A 20,929-nucleotide genomic window follows, 5' to 3' on the forward strand; every position below is an offset into this window, starting at 1 on the left:
TTTAATACTTCTGAATTAAGCAGTAAAGCAGACAGACAGACAGACAGACAGACAAATAAGAAACCTGATTCAGGAAATAGGCTGCAATTGTTTTTGAAAAGTCAGAATAAAGAACTAAAGCATCCGCAAGTGGCTTACGTTTGAGTAAATAATCAATGTTCCTCATTTTGAAAAATCCAAAGCTACTGGCCGACTAATTACCACCCATCAGAGTCCTCCAAGCACAGATCTATTGCATGCCCATGGGCAACTCTGTAAGCATAAACTACAGAAACTGAGCAGGGGGAGGAGGGTACATTTCTGGAAGCTATTTCCTCCCCTTTCACAAACAATAACTTGTGCATGAAGCAATGCAAACAGCCGGCTACAGAAGGCCTTATGTTTTGAAGCCCTAAGCATGAAAATCCATTTAAGCAACTATCTCTGCCTGCCGAGATAAACAGCTTCTAAGTATCCTATATAAATCTCCAAACCATGGAAGAAAACAACCCCTAACTTTTTTCCCCTTTATTTGCCCCCAATTAAAGTTCAAAGTAGGGGATTTATAATTCTCATCTAAGCAGGATCTGCAATTTATAACCAGACAAGAATAACCAGCGCCAGGGCCATGAAAGGAGAAAAAGGGTCAACTCTGTATATTTATACAGACGGGATGATGATACCAATAGCCGATGCTCCATCAAGACAATGTCTTAAAAAGGGGCCACAGAAGATTGGGCATTGTGCCTCCCCAGCATCCTTTGTCTGTGCCAGGTGCCACCTGTTTTCCTCATTGAGAATTACTTCTCCCCTGTGGTGTGCAATATTGGGGGGTGGGAGAGAGATTTCAACTAGCCCTTTTCAGTGATGGATAAAACAAGTCAAACTCCTACAACTGCTTCTGTATGGCCAGGAGGTGAGCACAGGGCCTCGGGTCTACTGTCTGAGCAGGTGTCCTCCGGATTATTGAGCTGGCGTATCTCCGTCCAAGTTTGAATCTTCTGCCTGCTCATGAGGCAGGACCACAGCCCTCTAGACACCATTTCTCCATTGTCATGTTGCTGTTGGACAGCACGCAAACCAAAAGGGAAGCCGTAAAGAGAGAAGCGGCTCTGTTCCTTCCCCTCTTCCCTTAGTAAAACTCAGCTGCCAGCTAATGCTCACACTAACCGCAGCTGCTTCCAGTCCAGATTCTTTTCACCTTAGAACCATCCTTAGCTCACTCCCTCAGAGGTACCAACAAGTATGATACAACCCTGAAGAGTCTGAGCTCTAGTCTCACAGAGTGCCCCCTCACCCGCACTTCTAAGTTACTAACAAGTGTTGTTCCAGTTCCATTTCCTCAGAACTCTGGGACTTATCTGCCCACTCCATTCTTCTTTTCCAGGCATCTGGACTCCAATCACATCAATGTTCTTCATTTCTCCTCTCAGACTCTGTAATTTCCTCCGATAGTTGATGTGTCAGACTGCCTTCTGAGTTTTAAGTTCATTTTAACTGCTGGAGTTTTCGAACTTCTGATGAGCTAACTCCCAGAGCAAAGTATCTCTGCACATGACTGACTGACTGGTCTGGTTTTATTTTTCCTACTGGCACCATGAGCTTCAGGCCTCTCACCTGGGATGTTGATCTATGTAACTTAGCAAAAAAGACAGGCATGGATTGCAGGCCATTACAAAGTGGGAGTGAATGTAGAAATGGGTCTTCTAATATAACTATTGACATGCTTCAGGTCTCCAAGACCTCTGCAACAGTTAGTTCTTTCCATCCTTGCACCTGACCCTCTAGCTTCCATTAAAATCTATCCATTCCCTGAAAACTAGCCCAAGTCCTTATGTTTCATTTAGTTAAGAGTAGGTTCTTTTGGTGAGCTGATACTAAGGTTCTTGCAAAAACCTCCAGCAAACAGTTCACTCCCTCCATCTTCAGTCTGCGAGTGTTCACTGAGCAAGGCCAAGTAACATCTACCCCAGCTACTCTGAATAACCCAGGATAATAATTTAATAACTATAAAACTATATAATTATTTTTAATACCCCCTAGCAATACCACATACACACAAGGCACAAAGCCATGTATGTATCCTCCAACACACCTGTTCATCAAATCCAGGCCCATCAAACTAAGTCCTTTCTTTACCTACTTCAGACTGAAATGACATTCTAAAGATCATTTGTTTAGAGTTGTTGAGCCTATTCTCCTTTTTATCAGGTCCAGGAAGGAAAAGAGAGAAGCCCAAGGTCATGTATCGAGCAATGAAAGAGGCATAGTCCCAACCCAAGCTTCTGCCACTCAGAAGCACTTCCTTCTACTCCCTGATTAGCAGCCTACCCTCCGCATTAGGAAACAACCCTCTCCAAGAATCAAAAGAGAATGGAGGCATGTGGCACCCTGGTAAATGAATAGAGGTGTGTGTTACTTTGATTATTACACAATCTTAAACTCAGGGAACTTCATCCCCTCATATTTGCATTAGAAAGAAAAGAAAGAAGGAGCAGAAAACCAATGCATTGCTGAAAGCTGAGGGGGCAGTCAGGAGAAATGGGACACAAGGTTCAAACCCCGTGCCTTCCATTTACTCATTATTTGACTTTGATCATATTACCACGAACAATCCTATTTCATTTAAAATAAACTGAAACACAAAAACATATGCCTATTCTACTTAGCAGAGTTATCTTTACCATCAAGTGCATTGGCTAAGCACTGTTGTGACAGCTGGGAGCACAGCAGTGAGCAAGACAAAATCCTCACTTCTTAGAATTTCCCCTTTGGTAGAGGGAGGCAGACAGTATACAAATAAACTCATAAATAAGCGTGACATTTCAGAAAGTGATACGTGCAATGGGGAAGTTGAGTGGAGTTGTTAGAAAGAGGAATTATAAGCAATCCCTTGCCAGATCCCTCTGGGGTGCAGTCAGCAACAATGAACAGCACTCTCTCCCCCGAGCTCCACCCTCCAGGCCATAGTTCTACCTGCCTTCTGAGGAGGCTCTGGTCCCAGGGTCATCCAGGTTAGACACCCTGCCAGTTTCTCACCTGTCAGGTCCTTCTGGGGTACAACCAGTATCTATGAACTACCTGCTATCAACTGAGCTCCATTGTCTGTCACATGGTCTGCCTGCTTTCCAGAGGAGCCCTGATGGTTCATCAAGGTGGCCCACAAGCACCAGGGCCAACCAGATAGCTAAAGGTCCCCGTAAGAACACAATCAACAAGAACCAGGACAATATGGTACCACCAGAGCTCAGCTATCATACTACAGCAAGCCCTACAGGGTATAACACAATATCTAAAGCTGAAGCACAATATCTAAACTTTTAAAGATGATACAGACCTTTAAAGAGGAAATGAATAAATCCCTTAGAGCAATACAGGAAAATACAATAAAAAATTTGGAGGAAATTAATGAAGCTGTTCAAGACCTGAAAATAGAAGCAATAAAACACACACACACACACACACACACACACACACTGAGGGAATTATGGAGATTCAAAAGCTAGGAAAAACAACAGTAATTATAGAAGCAAGTATCACCAACAGGGGAAAAAAAAGATAGAGGAGAGAATCCCAGGATTCCATAGATGAAATTGATACAGCATTTAAAGAAAATGTTAAAACTAAAAATTTTCTGACACAGAACATGCAGAAAATCTTGGATACTAAGAAAAGACCTAACCTAGGAATAATAGGAATAGAAGGAGGTGAAGAGTCCCACCTCTGAAGACCAGAAAACATTCTCAACAAAATCATAGAAGAATATGTCCCCAAACTAAACAAAGAGGTGCCTATAAACATACAAGAAACTTACCGAACACCAAAAAGATTGTATCAGAAAAGAAAATCTCCCCACCACAAAATAATAAAAACAGAAAATCTATAGAACAAAGAAAGAATATTAAAACCTACAAGGGAAAAATGCCAAGTAACATACAAAGGCAGTCGTATCAGAATTACATCAACTTCTTAACAGAGACTAAAAACTAGAAGAGCCTGCACAGATGACTTGCAGCCTCTTAAAAATCAGCATAAACAATGAAAGCAAGATATTCCATGGCAAAACCAAATTTTAACAGCATCTATTCACAAATCAAGCCCTACAGAAGAAAGAAGGAAAACTCCAGCTAAGGAGGCTAACTGCACCCAGGGAAAGACAGAGAAAAGATAACCCCAAACCAGCAAAACCAAAAGAAGGGAAACAAAAATAAATGAGTGTACACTAGTGTGTACACATACACACACACACACATACACACACACACACACACACACACACACACACACACACAATTCAGTACCAACATCAAAATAACAGAAATTAACCGTCATTGGTCATTAATATTTCTCAATACCAACAGACTTGATTCTCCAATAGAAAGACACAGGCTAACAAAATGGATAAAAAAAAACAGGATCTTGCATTAAGTTGCATACAAGAAACACACTTTACCAACAAAGACAGACATAATCTCAGAATAAAGAGCTGAAAAAAGTTTTCCCAAGCAAACAGACCCAAGAAGTAAGTTGAAGTATCCATTCAAAAAAATCTAATAAAATAGACTGTCAACCAAAAGTAATCGAAAGATGAGGGAAGGACTCTTCATATTCACCAAAGGAAAAAATCTACCAAGATGATGTCTCAATTTAGAATATCTATGTCTCAAATGCAAGGGCACCCACATTCACAAAAGAAACATTACTAAAGCACACATCACACATTGAACCACACACATTAGTAGTGGGAGACTTTAACACCCCATTTTCACCAACAGATAGATCATCAAGAAATAAACTAAACAAAGAAATAATGAAAGTAACAGTGGTTATGAATCAAATGGACCTCAGATATATCTACAGAATATTTCACCCGAACACAAAAGAATATACCTTCTTCTCAGTGCATCATGGAACCTTCTCCAAAATTGACCAGACACTCACTCACAAAGAAAGACTCAACAAATTAAAGAAAAATTGAAATAATGTGTTCCCTATCAGAGCACCATAGATAAAAGCTAGACTTCAACAATCACAAAAACAACAGAAAGCCTACATACCCATGAAAACAACTCTCTACTCAACGACCATTGAGTCAAGGAATAAATGAAGGAAATAAAGCTTTCTAGAATTCAGTGAAAATGAAGGCACAACATACCCAGACTTAGATTGGATGGAAAGCTGTGCTAAGGGAAAAGTTCATAGCTCTATGTGCCTTCATAATAAAAAATTGGAGGGATCTCATATCAGCAACTTAAGTGCACACCTAAAAACTCTAGAACAAAAAGCACAAGAGGAATAGATAGCAGGAAATAATCTCAGGGCTGAAACCAATGAACAAAAACAAATATAACAATACAAAGGATCAATGAAACCAAGAAGAGCTGATCCTTTGAGAAAAGCAACAAGGTAGACAAACTCTTAGAAGAAGTACCTAACAAGCAGAGAGACAAGATCCAAATTAACAAAATCAGAAATGAAAATTGAGACAAAACAACAGACAGAGAGGAAATCCAAAGAATCATTAGGTGCTATTTTGAAAGCACATATTCCATGAAATTGGAAAAATCTAAATGAAATGGGCATTTTAATGGATAGATTTCACTTACCAAAGACAAATTAGGATAAGGTAAACAATCTAAACACTCCTATAACCCCTAAGGAAATAGCAGCAGTCATGAAAGTCATCCAACCAAAGAAAGCCTAAGGCCAGATGATTTTAACACAGAGTTCTACAGAGTTTCAAAAAAGACCTAATATCAATATTCCTCAAGTTATTCCACAAAACAAAAAAAGAAGGAATATTGCCAAATTCGTTTTATGAAGCCACAGACAGACTAATACCTAATCCACACAGAGGCTCAACAGAGAAAGAAAATTTCAGACTCACTTCTCCTATAACAATTGATGCAAAAATACTAAGTAAAATACTCGCAAATTAAATCCATGAACACATCCAAAACACTATTCACAATGAGAAAGTAAGCTTCATCCCAGGGATATACGGATGGTTCAATATACAAAAATTCATCAATATAATCTACCATATAAACAAACGGAGAGAGAAAAGTCACATGATCATCTCATTAGATGATCAAAAAGCCTTTGACAAAATCAAATACCCCTTCATGTTAAAAGTCTTGGAGAGATTGGGTAACAAGAGTCATACCTAAAGATAATAAAAGCAATACACAGCAGACAAATACCAACATCAAATTAAACAGAGAGAAATTTAAAGCTATTCCACTAAAATCAGAGACAAGAGGCTGCCCACTTTCTCTGTATCTATTCAATATAGAGCGTGAAATTCTAGCTACAGTAATAAAACAACTAAAGGAGATCAAGGGGATACAAATTCGAAAAGAAGAAGTTATAATATCTCTATTCCCATATGATAGGATAGTATACACAAGTAACCCCAAATATTCTACAGAGACCCCCTACAGCTGATAAACTTATCTTCAGCAAAGTGTCTGGATTAAAATAAATAACTCAAAAAAATCAGTGGTCTTTCTATATACAAAAATAAACAGGCTGAGAATGAAATCAGGGAAACAACACCCTTCACAATAGCCATAAATAATATAAAATATCTTGAGGTAACTATAACCAAGCAAGTAAAAAACCTGTATGACAAGAAGTTCACATTTCTGAAAAAATTGAGGAAGATATAAGAAAATGGAAAGATATCCCATCCTCTTAGATCAGTAGTAAAAATGGCCATCCTACCAAAAACAGTCTACAGATTCAATGCAACTCCCATCAAAATTTCAAAACAATTCTTCACAGACCTTTAAAGAACAATGCTCAACTTCATAAGGATAAACAAAAACTCAAGATAGCTAAAAACAATCCGAAACAATAAGAGAACATCTAGAGGTATCACCATCCCTAATTTAAGCTGTACTATAGAGCAATAGAAATAAAAACTGCATGGTATTGGAATAAAAGGAGACAGGTGATCAATGGAATTCAATCAAAGACCCAGAAATAAACCCACACACATACAAACACTTAATTTTTGACAAAGAAACCATACAATGTGGGTGGGGGAAAGAATCTTCAACAAATGGTGCTGGTCAAACTTGATCTCTGCATGTAGAAGAATGAAAATAGACCCATGTTTATCACCTTGTACAAAACTTAAGTTCAAGTGGATCAAAGACATCAACATAAAGCTGGATACATTAAATCTAATAGAACAGAAGTGGGAAATAGCTTGAAATGAATTGGCATAGGAGACAAATTCCTGAACAGAATATCAATGTCTCAGGTGCTAACATCAACAATTAATAAATGGGACCTCATGAAACTGAAAAGCTTCTGTAAGGCAAAGGATACCATCAATAGGAAAAATGGTAGCCTACAGAATATGAAAAAGATCTTCAGCAATTGTAAATCTGACAGAAGGATAATATATAAAATATATAAAGAACTCAAGAAATTATAAAGCAAATAATCTAACTAAAAACGGGGTACAGATATGGACAGAGATTCTCAACAAAAGAGTATCTAATGGTCAAGAAGCACTTACAGAGATGTACAACATCCTTAGTAATTAAGGAAGTGTAAATCAAAATATTTCTCAGATTCCATCTTTCATCTATCAGAATGGTTAAGATAAAAATATCCAATCACATCCTGGCAAGGATGTGAAGCAAGGGGAACATTCCACCATTGCTGGTGGTAGTGAAAACTTGTACATCCATTTCGGAAATCAACTTGGCAGTTTCTCAGAAAATTGGGAATAGTTCAAACTCAAGACACAGCTGTACCACTCCTGGGCATATACTCCCAAAATAACTCATCATACTACAAGGTCACTTGCTCAATTATGTTCATAATAGCTTTACTCATAATAACCAGAAACCAGCAACAACCTAGATGCCCCTCAAAGAAAGAATGGATAAAGACAATGTGGTACATTTCCACAGTGGATTACTGCTCAGCTATTAAACACAAGGACACCTTCAACCTACAATTTGTCTTGCCTACAAGATATGCAGAGGTAAGAATAGAGCAGAGATTAAGAGAATGTACAACCAATGACTGGCCCAACTTTCAAGTCAACCCCTGGCATTATGTAATTTGTAAGCAAATGGATGGAACTAGAATAAATCATCCTGAGAGAGGTAACTCAGACCCAGAGAGACAGGCATGGTATATACTCATGTATAAGAGTTTATTAGTCATAAAATATAGGACAGTCTTGCTAAAATCCATAGACCTAAAGAAGTTAACAAGCTAAAGACTTAACAAGGGCGAGCCCAAGGGAAAAATACTTAAACCTCACTGAGTACTAGGAGACTTAAACACTTAAATCTTACTGAGAGAGCGAACTGAAATCTGTATGGGAGGGGCATCTCTGGGATGAGCTAGAAACATAGGACAATAGAAACTCCCAGGGATCTATGAGAGAGGTCCTAGCTAAGACTCCTAGCAAAGGGGGATATAGAATCTGAAATGGCTATTTCTAATAACCAGAAAAGACTTTCAATGGAGGGATCAGGATACCAACCCAACCAGAAAACCTTCAAACTACAATTTGTCTTGCCTACAAGATATGCAGGGGTAAGGATAGAGCAGAGATTAAGGGAGTGTGCAACCAATGACTGGCCCAACTTTCAAGTCAACCCCTGGAATTATTAATGAATCTCTGCTAATTGTAGACCAGGACCTAGAATAATTGTGTTCTGAGAGACTTCATCCAATCACCTGATGAAAACAGATGCAGAGACCAACAGACAAGTATTAAGCCGAGCTCAGGGAGTTTTGTAGAAGAGTGGGAAGAAGGATTGAAAGAGCCAAAAGTGTCAAGGACACTACAAGAAAATCTACAGAGTCAATTAACCTAGGCCAAGGAGGGGCTCCCAAAGACTAAACCACCAAGCAAAGAGCACGCATTGGCTTGACCTAGGCCACCTACATACAAGTAGCAGATGGGCAGTTTGGTCTTCACGTAGGTCTCTAACAATTGATCGGAGCAGGGGCTGACTCTGACTCTGTTGCCTGCCTTTGGATTACTTTTCCCTAACTGGGCTGCCTTGTTTGGCCTCAGTGGGAAAGGGAGGATGTGACTAATCTACTGCTATTTGACGTACCAGGGTGGGTTGGTACCCATGGGATGTCGAGGAATGTGTCTTCTCTTCTCAGAAAAGAAGAGGGGCATGGGGGATGGTGGTTTCTGAGAAGGGAACTGGGAAGAGAGGTGGAATGGGAATATAAAGTCAATATATAAATAAACTAATGAAAAACTATTATATTAAAAAAGGGTAATTATACTAATTCATCTTGGAGTTTGGGCAATGCTTCTTTGAGGGAATGGCATTTGATCTGATTACTAAGGGACCAGAAAGGAGATATATGAAGAATTCACCATAGATCAGCAAATACCAAAGTCCTCTAGACCAAGGGATGGAGGAGCAGGGAGAGTCCTGTGAAGCTCAACCTGAAGGAGAAATACAGAGAGTGTGCTCAGGTGGATCCTACAGAAACAACACAGATCATGAATATGGTCATATACAAAGCCACGTACTAAATCAATGTAAATGTACTTACTGATTTACTTTTGTCAGCATTGTTACATAATGTCTTGTTAATGTTTAATGGCCAAAGACTTTCTAGTATGCCTGCGTTACATTTTTGTGGCTCTTTCTCAACGTTTTCCAAGTAGACACATATACATTTCACATAATAGGAGATTTATTTGGGGAAAATTATGATGGCAATATATGTCTTGTGGGCCACAGTAGCATTGCAACATTTGGGACCTAAGATGGTTCAACTTTGACATCAGGCCTTGGATGAAACCTTCTCTCTCCCACAGACAGGAAGCATTGACGTACGTACATGAAGTACTTTTGCTAAATCTTTATTTTATCATCTGTAAGATAAATTTCACATAGAAGTATAGTTATTCTAGTTCACATAGAAGCCAAATATAGTTTTGTGGCTCTGTGTACGTAATGCAGAGATGTTGGCATAGCAAAGCTCTGCTTAGCTGCTCAGGGGTCGCCATTTATACAAGGTATTTCTGTTTCCTTCCTATCTTCTGACTACTCCTGCTGTGTCTCTAGAATTCAGGTCAGGTGCCATCTGCAGCAGAATCTTTCATCGATTTCCAGGCTAAGTTAAGGTCTCCTATTACTTTCCACCTTACCACTTAGCACAAATCATACTAAAATACCTTGTTTCTTAGACTATCCTTCTGTTCTGTCAGGGGATACTTGTAATATGGTCTATTTATCTCTCCACCCCAAGCACAAAGCCCAATATCCTAAAAATAATATATTCCCAATGTGTGTGATAAACCCAAGTGGGAGTTATTTTAGACCACACATCAGCCATTGATAAAGACTTCCTGTGTTGGGCATTTCAGTAGCTATACGGAGAGAGTAGCCTTTGATGGACAAAAGAAAAAGACCATTTTACTATCCTGGGTAAGAGCTTGTTTTAATCTCGCCTCTGTAACTCAAGCCAACATACATTTGCACTCTTTTCTGATCTGTATGACATTAGCTGTTAATGATAACCCAGAGAAATAATCTTGAGATTGCTTCACTGCTTGGTGAGTTTATTATTAAAGGAGGAACCAGAACCCTTGAAACGGAAATTGAAAAGAAAGAGCGCACTTAATACCTAAGGAATGTTGGAAATTTTCAAGGTCAGCCAGAAAGCAATTAAGCACCATTATTGTTTTAGCTTTCTCTATACTGAGATTTCTAACTGCTATCTAGTGCATCCATTAGGTGCACACAAGGAAAACAGTTTCTGCCTTAACAGGAAAGGCAGTATCCCTAGGGAAAGATCTTAACTTAGTTCTGCAGACTCATGTGAGAGCCCTAGGTTCAATGAACTGTGTGACTCCATCACCGTCACCACTGACTGTCTCAGAGATCTGGGAGGCCAGTGTCCTCTGGAGCTCTCCTGTAGACATTCTCTCTTCAGTCTCTCCCTTCTCTCTGTTGTCTCTAGTAAGAACCCAGCACTCTCTATTAGGTATGAGAACCTGCATGTTATCCTTAGGGAAGAATCATTGTGGCATTGTCAACTCAACACACTGAGAATTGGTTGAAAAGGCAGAAGGCAGAAGATGTAGAATTCAGCCTAAATGTGAGGGGAAAAGATAAATCTTACTTCTAATTTTTTATGTATATGTATGTGCATATGTATGTGTATGTGTACATGTATGTATATATGTATGTATATGTATGTGTATGTATATGTGTATGTGTGTATATGTATATGTATATGTATATGTATATGTATATGTATATGTATATCATCAAAAGCTACCCATCCCCAAAGCATGGCAGTCTGACAAATGCTGTGTAGTGTCTGTGAAGCTATTACACTCGTCTGTCCTCCTCTCAGAGAGGAAATGCAAAAGTGTGTCCTCATTTCTGCTCATCTGGGCCCAGAAGCAGCTCCTGCAGGAACTGAACAAAGCTAATCTGATGTGTCTCACCCATCCATTCTGCCTGTTAGGAAAAGGCACATTTAAATGAACTGATGCTACCAGCTCAGAACAAAGTATTTTCTTTAGTTCTCAGCGAATAAATCAGTCCTCAATGATAATGGCAGAGATTTTTGAAAATGGAAAAAATATGATAGAACGATAAAGAGGAAAACAATCCAGAAAGCAAAAAGTGAATTCAGACTTTATTGTCTGGACTTTACAGACTCCAGGATCCCAAAGGTCAGCCTGCTGACATAACACCTCCTCCATTTTGTCTCCATTTTCTCTCCCAGCGGAGTATCTTGCTGCTTTCTTATCCTCTTTTCTCACTAGTCTGCCTAGACCAAGTAACCCAGCCCCAGATGAAATGCTCCAGCTTCAGTGAGTATCTCCATCTTGGACAGATGCTCTATCTTCTAATGTAAATTTGTATATTTATATTGATCTCAATCTCTTAAGCTAGCTAGATACTGATGGCCTATCCCCTGAGACAGGGAAATTCTTTAAAGAATAAAATAGAAAAAGTGGTGGAAGTACACCACTAGTGAGCATTTCTCTTCCAGCTCCCACCTGTCATTTACTTATTTTCACCTGATTTTAGAAACCTCATGTCTGCCTCCCTAGACAAATCATAGAACCTACTGAATAACAACAGCTGACCTGGAAATTCATGTTAGAGACCATTCTCTAGCTCTTGATGCTCCTTCTGGCTCCCCTTTGTCTGTGTGAAGCCCAGAGCTTCTCTAAGGCTTTCCCACGTGTCCTCATTTGACACTGATGGGCAAAATAAGTTCTTCTCTGACCCAGCGAGGTGAGCTGCTCACTGAGTTGTAGCATAGCTTATGTCTCCCCAGAATCTATCATTGGGCTAACAAAATTACAGGCATTGAAAAAGTGCTTGCTCAGAATGCTTCAACTGACCAATTCCTTGTCATTCTGCAATAACTCAGTTTAAATCATCTGATTTCGAACTAGAGCCATTAGGGAACTCAGCAAACATTCCCAGAGTTGTTCCATCTGGACTTTTAATGGCAAGAATAAAAAAAAAAACAAAAAAAACAGAATCATACAATTGAGGAATCTGGATGTTTCCCTAAGATCTCTGTTTCTGAATTGTTTTTTGGAATTTGGAATCAGATGACTTAAAGATGCTGCTCTCCTTACGAAATGCTTATGCAGTGTTTCTGGAACTGGACGGCAGCTTCACCGTTGGACATGGCCTTGTATGGACATGGTCTTTAACCCCCACGACCAGCCTGTATGTCTTTCCTTCTTAATTCAACCCCCATATGAGTTTGGTCAGTGTCTGATTCACCAAAACTTGATGTCTGAATTATATACAATAGAGTAGTTTTCATAGAGGTTAGACATTTTTAAAAATAGTGTTCACACTTTTCAGTTAAAATGAAATTCACTGATTGTCACAGGCCCTGGGAATCTCCCTAACTCAAGTACTGCTATCAGAAGGCTCGTTGCCTATCTAAGCTCCAAGTATTTGAGTCTCTGTAACTGCATCATATCTTCACTGCATTCTCATCATCCCAACACAGAAACATGTCAAATTCATATCTTCCTGACCCCTCAACTGCCCTTCTGTCTGGATTTTCCCATCCCTACCAAAAAATCTCTTGGCTTCTCTTCCTTACATCATTCTACTCCTGAGATAGATACTTCATATTCCATGGAGTATCATGGTTCTCTATCTGCCATTCTTTTGTTTAAAAGCCCCAACTCTCCCCATGCCAACAAATTCATGTCTGCATTCATAAACTCTACTTTTAGCAGCCAGTTTACCCTGATGGTGAGAGCTGTGCCTGTGTCTCCCAAAGAACTTCTGTATAAGGACTCTGGCCTCTGCTCGTCAAAGTAACCCTTCAGCAGCCTGCTTAGAGACTAAGCCATACGGTGTATTAGCCTCCCAAGACAATCAAGATGATACGTCTTTCACTCTACATGAAGATGCTATTTTTAAAAGATACAGATAAAGGAACATGTTGACATTGCTTTCTTTCTGTCATTGTGGTCTTGTACCTATGGTGACTAAGGATGCAGAACCCACACATGTAGGTAAGAGAGCCTGAACCCTAGGAATCATCCCAAGCAGGAATCTAAACATAACCAGCCATTTGTGAACCCAAGTATCATTTTTTATGGTTTAGGGCTCTCTTGGGACTCTATTTAATGATCTCTACTGGAAGAAGGAAATTATAGAATATTTCTTACTTCTAGGAAATAAGGAAGAACAAGAAGGTTTTAGAAAGTGAAGTAGTTAAATCCTGATTTATCTGTGATGTAGATGACTTTGAACAAGGTTTGGTTAGCAGTGATGATAATGTTAATTCTTATGTAGAATTGTAGAATTCTTATGACCAGCTGAAAAAAAAAATGTTGTTTCAGGCTCTCTTCTTCCCTTGTTCAGCTTTCTATTTCTGTTAATAGGCTTAAAACTAATTAGAGTAAATTAATTCTTCCAAATAATAACAATTGCTAGGGAGTCACATTCTAACACTTTATTCTTGGAGACGAGAGCTTCCTGGGGGTTGGGAAGCAATTACAGCTTCTTAATGATGTACAGGAAAAAAAAAAGGAGGTTGGATCTGTATCAATTATGTTTTATTTATTTGTTTCAGAAACTTTTAATGAATTTAAGGGGAAAGTTGTGCATCTCAATAAAAAGTGATTACCCTTTCTGAACTGTGCTCCTCCAGGGGTCATAGGAGGTTGCAAAGGTCATTGTGGTGAACACTTGTCATTTATTCATGAACAATTTCCTTTCATATATATTTACCATTTACAGAGCACTGTGTGTCATTAGCATATGGCACCTGGAGAAATGTCTGCCTTACCTGCTAGAAAAACCAGAATTGGGGAAGGCCAAGCTGCTCTACCCAAACGCAGGAACCCAGCAGTGAGCTTTAGCCCTAGTTAGTCTTTGTCCCAGTTTAAATCATATGCACCTAAGTTGTCCTCCCTGCAGTGCTTTTGGTTGGAAGAGACTGGTAGTAAAAAATCCAAGACCTCACAATGGACTGAAGGTACTGTCACCTCACCTTTATTGTCAACACTTCTCCTTAATACATTCCTTGCTTTTCTTCTATATGGCAAGAGATGAATTGTTAGCTATACTGTCACTTATTACCCCATGGTATTCTCAGAATAATTAGCTACATATTCATCTCCAGTTCCCATCTTATGACTGCCTATTTCTCCCTTAGCACTTTGAAGGCAGGGCTTTGGGTGTGCCTCCTAGGCTCTTAGATTCTGCTGAGTCCCAAAAGCATATAAAGCTACTACCAATATTATCACTCTCCTTAGAAAGAGATGGAGGCTGGAATTCATAATATGATATTTGGTCTCCAAAGTCCCTACTCACTCACTCTTGGATTCATAGCCCTTTCTTGTCTAATTGCTATTGTTACACACATACCACTTACTGAGTCTATTTAGTATTGCTCATATGTACATGGGCCTTGAGCTGACCACTTAGGTATGGGTACCTATCAGGGGGGTGTTCCCAAGAAAAATAACTGATTCTTCCTTCCTTAGTATCCATTGACTGCCTGAAGCTCTTGAACTATTGGTGGGGCCTTGAGACATTCCCTCCACCCACCTTAACATGTCAGCTGGTATGGTTATTTACATATCTTATCAAGCAACCATATGGTTGCAATATCATGGGAGCAGTCTCCAGTTCTACACACAAGATGCTACATGATGGCAGTTGTCCTGATCCTCTGACTCTTGCAATCTTTTGGCTTCCTCTTCTGTGACACTCTTTGAGCCTGTAGAGGCCTGAAGTGTAGAGGCCTGTGGTATAGATGTTGAGCTATGCAGCCCAAGGTCACTTATTCTCTGAATTTTCACCAGTTGTGGATCTATTGCAGTCTCTTTGCACTGAAAAAACAAAGTTTCATTGATGAGAGATGTTCTAGTTAGAGTTTCTGTTGTTTGGAAAAAGACCATGACCAAAAGCAACTTGAGGAAGAAGGAGTTTATTTCATCTTACTTTTTGTCAAGTCATAGACTATGACTGAAAAAACTCAGGGCAGGTATCTGAAGACAGGAAATGAAGCAGAGGCCATGGAGGAATGTTGCTCACTGAGTGCTCTCCATGGCTTGTTCATCCTGCTTTTTTTTTTTTTTTTTTTTTTTTTTTTTTATGTTGCCACCATGCCAAAAGTTTGCTGATTTTATTTACCTTGTAAACACAGTGGGAGCTGGGAATGATGGCAAAAACCTGTAATCCCAGTACTTGGGAGGCTGAGTAAACAGACTCCCCCAATGATAATGATGGATGGTGATGATGATAATATTACAGCTTGGTAATAGAATGATTGGTTGTCTAACATGTGTGAGGACCTATTAGGTTCAATTCCTGGCACCACAAAAACAAATACAAGGTCATTTTCAAAGACAGAAAGGATTAAGTAGAGGGTACTGGGGTTTGGCAGCTCCAGACCTTTGATAAGAATGGAGGGCACTGCAGCAGAAGATATGTGATATGGAGGTGTTCTACTATATAAGTACATCGGGGAGAATGGAAAGGCATCTGGATTCTCCCATCCCACAGGAAGCAGTACTTGCAGTATGAGGAGAAGGTCAGCTGCTCAGTCACCAGCACAGTCATCAGAGTTGCCAGCATCCTGCTATTTTTATAGCACAAGACCATCTGCCCAAATATGGCATTACACCCAATTATATAGACTTCCATAAATCAGTCATTAATCAAGAAATTATACCACATCTTGCCTATGGGCAATCTGTTGGAAGCATATTCTTAACTGGGGTTCTTCTTCCCAGCTGTGGTCAAATTGACAAAAATTCAATCAAGATAAGAAGTATATTTATTTATTGGCATAAGATTAAGTATTTAGATTACAAGTAGAAATTATATAGGTTTAGGAAAATGGTAGTAGTTGATTGTCCTCTAGTGCCTGTGAACTCTTCGGCTAGGGGTATTGGCTAGATTCACAGAATCAAGCATGAGTTCCTTCATGTTGAGGTGGCTTTAATCTCAATTACACGATTAGACAGATTGCTTACCTCTAAGATGTAAGTACCACTGGGATCTTGCCAGGCTGGTCATTGTTGTGGTTTTCAGACTTAACAGCTAGTTCAGCTAATTAGGACAAGTGAGTATCTTCTATTATTCTTTCACATTGTCATTCTTTCTCTCTGTGTATCTCTATATTTCTCTGTGTTCTCTGTCTCTGTCTCTTTCACTCTCTCTGTTTCTCTGTATCTTTGTGTCTGCATCTGTGTGTGTGTGTGTGTGTGTGTGTGTGTGCTTGCGAGCATGTGCATACCCACATGCTTGAGCACACCTCCATGCATGTAGGTGCTCACATGCATGTGCATCAGTACATGTATAGAGGTTAGGAAACAACTTTTGGTAGTCAGCTTTGTCCTTCTATCATGTGGATTTCAAGGATCAGATGCAGATCCTCAGACTCAGCGACAAGAAGCGCCTTTAACCACTGAACCATCTTAGGAGTTGTGTCTCTTCTTCAACTATGTGGTGCTCAGTAAACAAACACAGACCCACAGTGTGAGCAGCAAGTGCTTTTACTCACTGAGCCAACTTGCTGGTCCCAGTGATGTGGACTTTAGAAAAGATAAACGACACTATGCGGAATAATATAAAGGAAATAATAGTCCAAATGTATGCTTAGGATCCTTTTCCATTAATAAAATGAGTAGAAATGGCATTAGGAAGGTCAGTATCAGCAAATGCTGACAACATAGAGCACAGTTCTACATAGGCATAGCATCTTCAGCTTTGCAAGATGCTAAAATATCAACTCCGTCTTTCAAACCCTTGGGGATGCTCTCAGGGCAATGCAGCCTTATTTTTACAGGAAAGAACAGTGATGTTCACAGAAGGTAACCCAGGCTTCCCAGGCTCAGAGGGTAAGACACCGATAGAGACAAGGCCGAAGCCTGGACTTTCCTTTTCTCACTCTGTGCCTTGTCTCATGGGCCCTGAAAGGCTATGAGCACATGAGAGGGTAGGAAACAAAAACAGACCTCTCAAAAGCAATGGTTTTGAACTAATGAACTTTTATATTCAGGTGATAATTCTATTGTGAAATGTTTTCTTCTCCTTACAATAGTCTATGAAATTAATTTAGGTAATCTCATTAACTCAAGCAGCATCTCCCGTCTTCAGCATTTGCTGCCACTGTCCTGACTGGTGTCTTTCACATCCTATTTAGAAGAAGATGTTGTATGTACTCTCATGCCCTCTGTGTAATTTGAGACATTTGAGATGCCAACAATGGCTCAAAAATTGAGCCCTTGAGACTAATAGCCAAGCAGCATTTACATGTAATTATTCTGACCAATGATTTAATTTTGTCAGCCATAAAAGAGTGAAAAATACCCTAAACAGTGAACCTTTAACTAAAAAGGTGCACCTTAGCATGGATGCTGAAGTTAGAAATATTTTTCCAGTCTTGCAGAAGCTTCCTTCCACACTGCTGAATATATCCCTACAACAAATTTAGATATTTCACTTGGTGTGAAAAAATTGCTATGCAAATGTACCTGGTAGGCTCTGTTGAGCCCCAACACTGTCATTACTGTCACTTCTCCAGATCTCTAGGCACCTGCCTCTTGAGTCATGGGTCACAAATGAGTGATTATCCCTGTATATTTACATTACCAGTGTTCTTTGCAATTGAAGGTCTGTAATTCTGTCAATTCTGTGGAAAAAGTAATAATTACCACCCTTCTCTTCCTTGACACACTAGGAGAATAAGACCCAATGATATACAGTGGGGTATAGATAGACAATGTGAGGAAAAGCTATCTGATTGCCTTTCTCTACCCCTTCCTTGTCTGAGTCTATTTGTCCACATGTTTTATATTGTGAAGCAAACTCTGAAATGTCTAACATTGCTTTGCCGGTGGTAATATGGGCTTGTACTAAGGGAGCCAGGTCAAGAAGCTCATGCTGTGAGAGTGGAGAATACAAGTAATAAGTAAGAACATCAGTATTTAGAAGCACCTTGTGCTTTGAGAAATAAAGGCTATAAGGAAGGTGAAGCGACCAAAAATATCCAAGGGTGGAGAATGGTGCCTGGGTGATCCAGAAAGAGATATTGGAAGACTGATGGTGAAGCTGGTAATTCAGTTATGAGAAGTCAGTAGCCACAGAAAGAATCAGAGAGATGAAGGAGAAACTTAAAGAGTATATGTCCTATTATACTTACTAGCATCATATATCTTCAAAATCGATGAAGTAAGGATGGTGAGTGTTTTCCAGAAATAGCTAAAAATACATAGCTGACAATGTACTGATAAATGGGGAAGAAGAAAAGAGAGGGATCTCAGTGAACTTTCATACACTTAGACATTGAGAAAGCAAGAACCTGGTGCTTCCACTAGCCAAAATGGGGAACTCAGCAAGGGGAACAGGCTGAGGTGGCATTTGGAGTCAGGAACCCATTGTCTTAACATGCCAAGTTTGCAATCCTATGAAAGAATTAATTTGAGATATCATGAAGGTTGTTGGCTGTACAGTACTGAGCAGGATGCAATTATCTCTGTTATCATTGACTTTTCTTTTTTTTAATTTATTTTTATTAGTTATTTACATGTCATATGGTTTCTCCTTTCCCAGTTTCCCATCCAAAAAACAAACAAACAAAAACAACAAGAATGAACCCCTGTTGCCTTCCCCCTCCCCATGCTTGCCACCCTACTTATTGGCCCTGGCATTCCCCTACACTGGGGCACAGAATCTTCACGGGGCCAAGGGCCTCTCCTCCCATTGATGATTGACTTTGCATTGATGGAGTTAGAGAAAGGACAAAACGAGCTGAAGGGTTTGCAGCCCCTTAGGATGAACAATAATATGAACTAACTAGCACCCTCAGAGCTCCCAGGGACTCAACCACCAACCAAAGACTATACATGGTGGGACTGATTGTTCTGGCAGCGTATGTATCACTAACTTTTCATGGCTATATAGATTGGAGGATTTTTTATATATATAGTCAAATCTGTCAATGTTAGGTATCACACAGTGTAATGTGCAAGACTTAATCTAGGCTGTATAACTGATGCCTTTGCTTGCTTACTTCCCCTTCCTATTATATGGAAAATATTGAAAAAAGCCTAAAGGGCTTGTGATTCATAAGATGCTTCTTTAACTAGAATATCTCTTTTTTTAATTCAAGAAGGTTGAACATTTTTTCTTCTTTTCTTCTTGAGATTATAATTACATCATTTCTATCTGCCTTTCCCTCCTCCTAGCTCTCCCATTTACTCATACTTTCTCTCTTTTAAATTCATGGCCTCTTTTAAAACAGAATTTTCTTTTTATTCTTGTGAAGCTTTAAGCATAGACTCCTAATGGAAGTAGGCTGCCACCACTCGACACTTAGCTCTATGGCCTTAGATGACCCTTCTGAGTCAGAATCATTGGTTCTAGGAGATCATCATATGCCTATCCTAAGGTTGTTGGGATATTTAAACTTAGATAACTCATGTTGATTGTCATGACACCCAACACACAGGAAGAGCTAAATAAATATTCATTACCATCAGACACTAATTCTGTCTGCTGATCTCTATCTTAGAATGCTGCATTTGAAAGAGTTCTTCGTTACAAGTGACAGAAAAACAACTTGAACACAGTAAAACAGAGCAACTATGTTGGATTATGTAACTGGTAGTGATGAGATCTGGTAGCACAGAACATCAAGAATCTCAAATAACATCATAAAGAAGTGTTCTGGAGATGACTCACTAAGCCGTTGACTCAGTTGTTGCCTTTGCTCTGATCTGCCTGTTGACCCTGATCTGCCATCTCCCAGATACCTAAGGCTCTACAACCCTTCAAGAAAGAAATTGTGTCTTAGTCAAGAGTTCATTTAAAGCTCTCAGGCAGAGTCCTAAAATCTGAGTACTTGAGCCAAATGCTGCAGCTACAGAGGGATGAGAGGAATTTTCAGCCCCTACTAAAGACAGTATGAAAGATGAAATCTCTCAAGTTAAAAATCAATGGTTTCTAGAGATGCTAAAAAAAATATCACACTTCCTAAGTAGGAGGAATGAACTATCAGAACACTAGCATAAACATATTAGTAATGTATGACTGGACACTGGCTAACCCACACATGCTCAGAAGGGTAGGAAATGTTTAAAAAGCAATAAACTAAAGGGAATATATAAAAAAACAACAACAACAAAAAAGAAAACAATTTTGCCACAGGGGCCATCATGAATAGAGTTTAGAGTAATTACTTCTCCTGTTTGGGAGTATCATTTCCTCTTGAGGAAGCAATACTCACGCCAATTGGTGATTAGAATTTGAGATGCTTTCTGTGAGGGTAAAAAGGAGTTGAGATGGACTGATGGGTGGTGGCTTCTTCCTGTTGACCTGAAAGGTAAAGGTTCTTCTTACCTTTCCTCACATCAAATTTTCCTTTCCTCACTTTCAGTGCGGTGCCAAGAAACTGGCACATCCCATTTACTTCTTCCTTCTCC

The 20,929-nt window shown here is 39.4% G+C and overlaps 1 long non-coding RNA gene across 1 annotated transcript in view; it reads left to right on the forward strand.

Annotated features, from left to right (window-relative positions):
* LOC116087607 overlaps positions 1-20,192 on the forward strand; it is a 30,993-nt gene extending 10,801 nt beyond the window's left edge. The window contains exon 3 of the long non-coding RNA XR_004117511.1: positions 20,020-20,192. This is a non-coding gene — a long non-coding RNA (uncharacterized LOC116087607). The remainder of the gene's footprint in view (positions 1-20,019) is intronic.
* The last annotated feature ends 737 nt before the right edge of the window (positions 20,193-20,929 follow it).

Source organism: Mastomys coucha, unplaced genomic scaffold (genome assembly GCF_008632895.1).
Source record: "Mastomys coucha isolate ucsf_1 unplaced genomic scaffold, UCSF_Mcou_1 pScaffold13, whole genome shotgun sequence".
Taxonomy (NCBI): domain Eukaryota; kingdom Metazoa; phylum Chordata; class Mammalia; order Rodentia; family Muridae; genus Mastomys; species Mastomys coucha.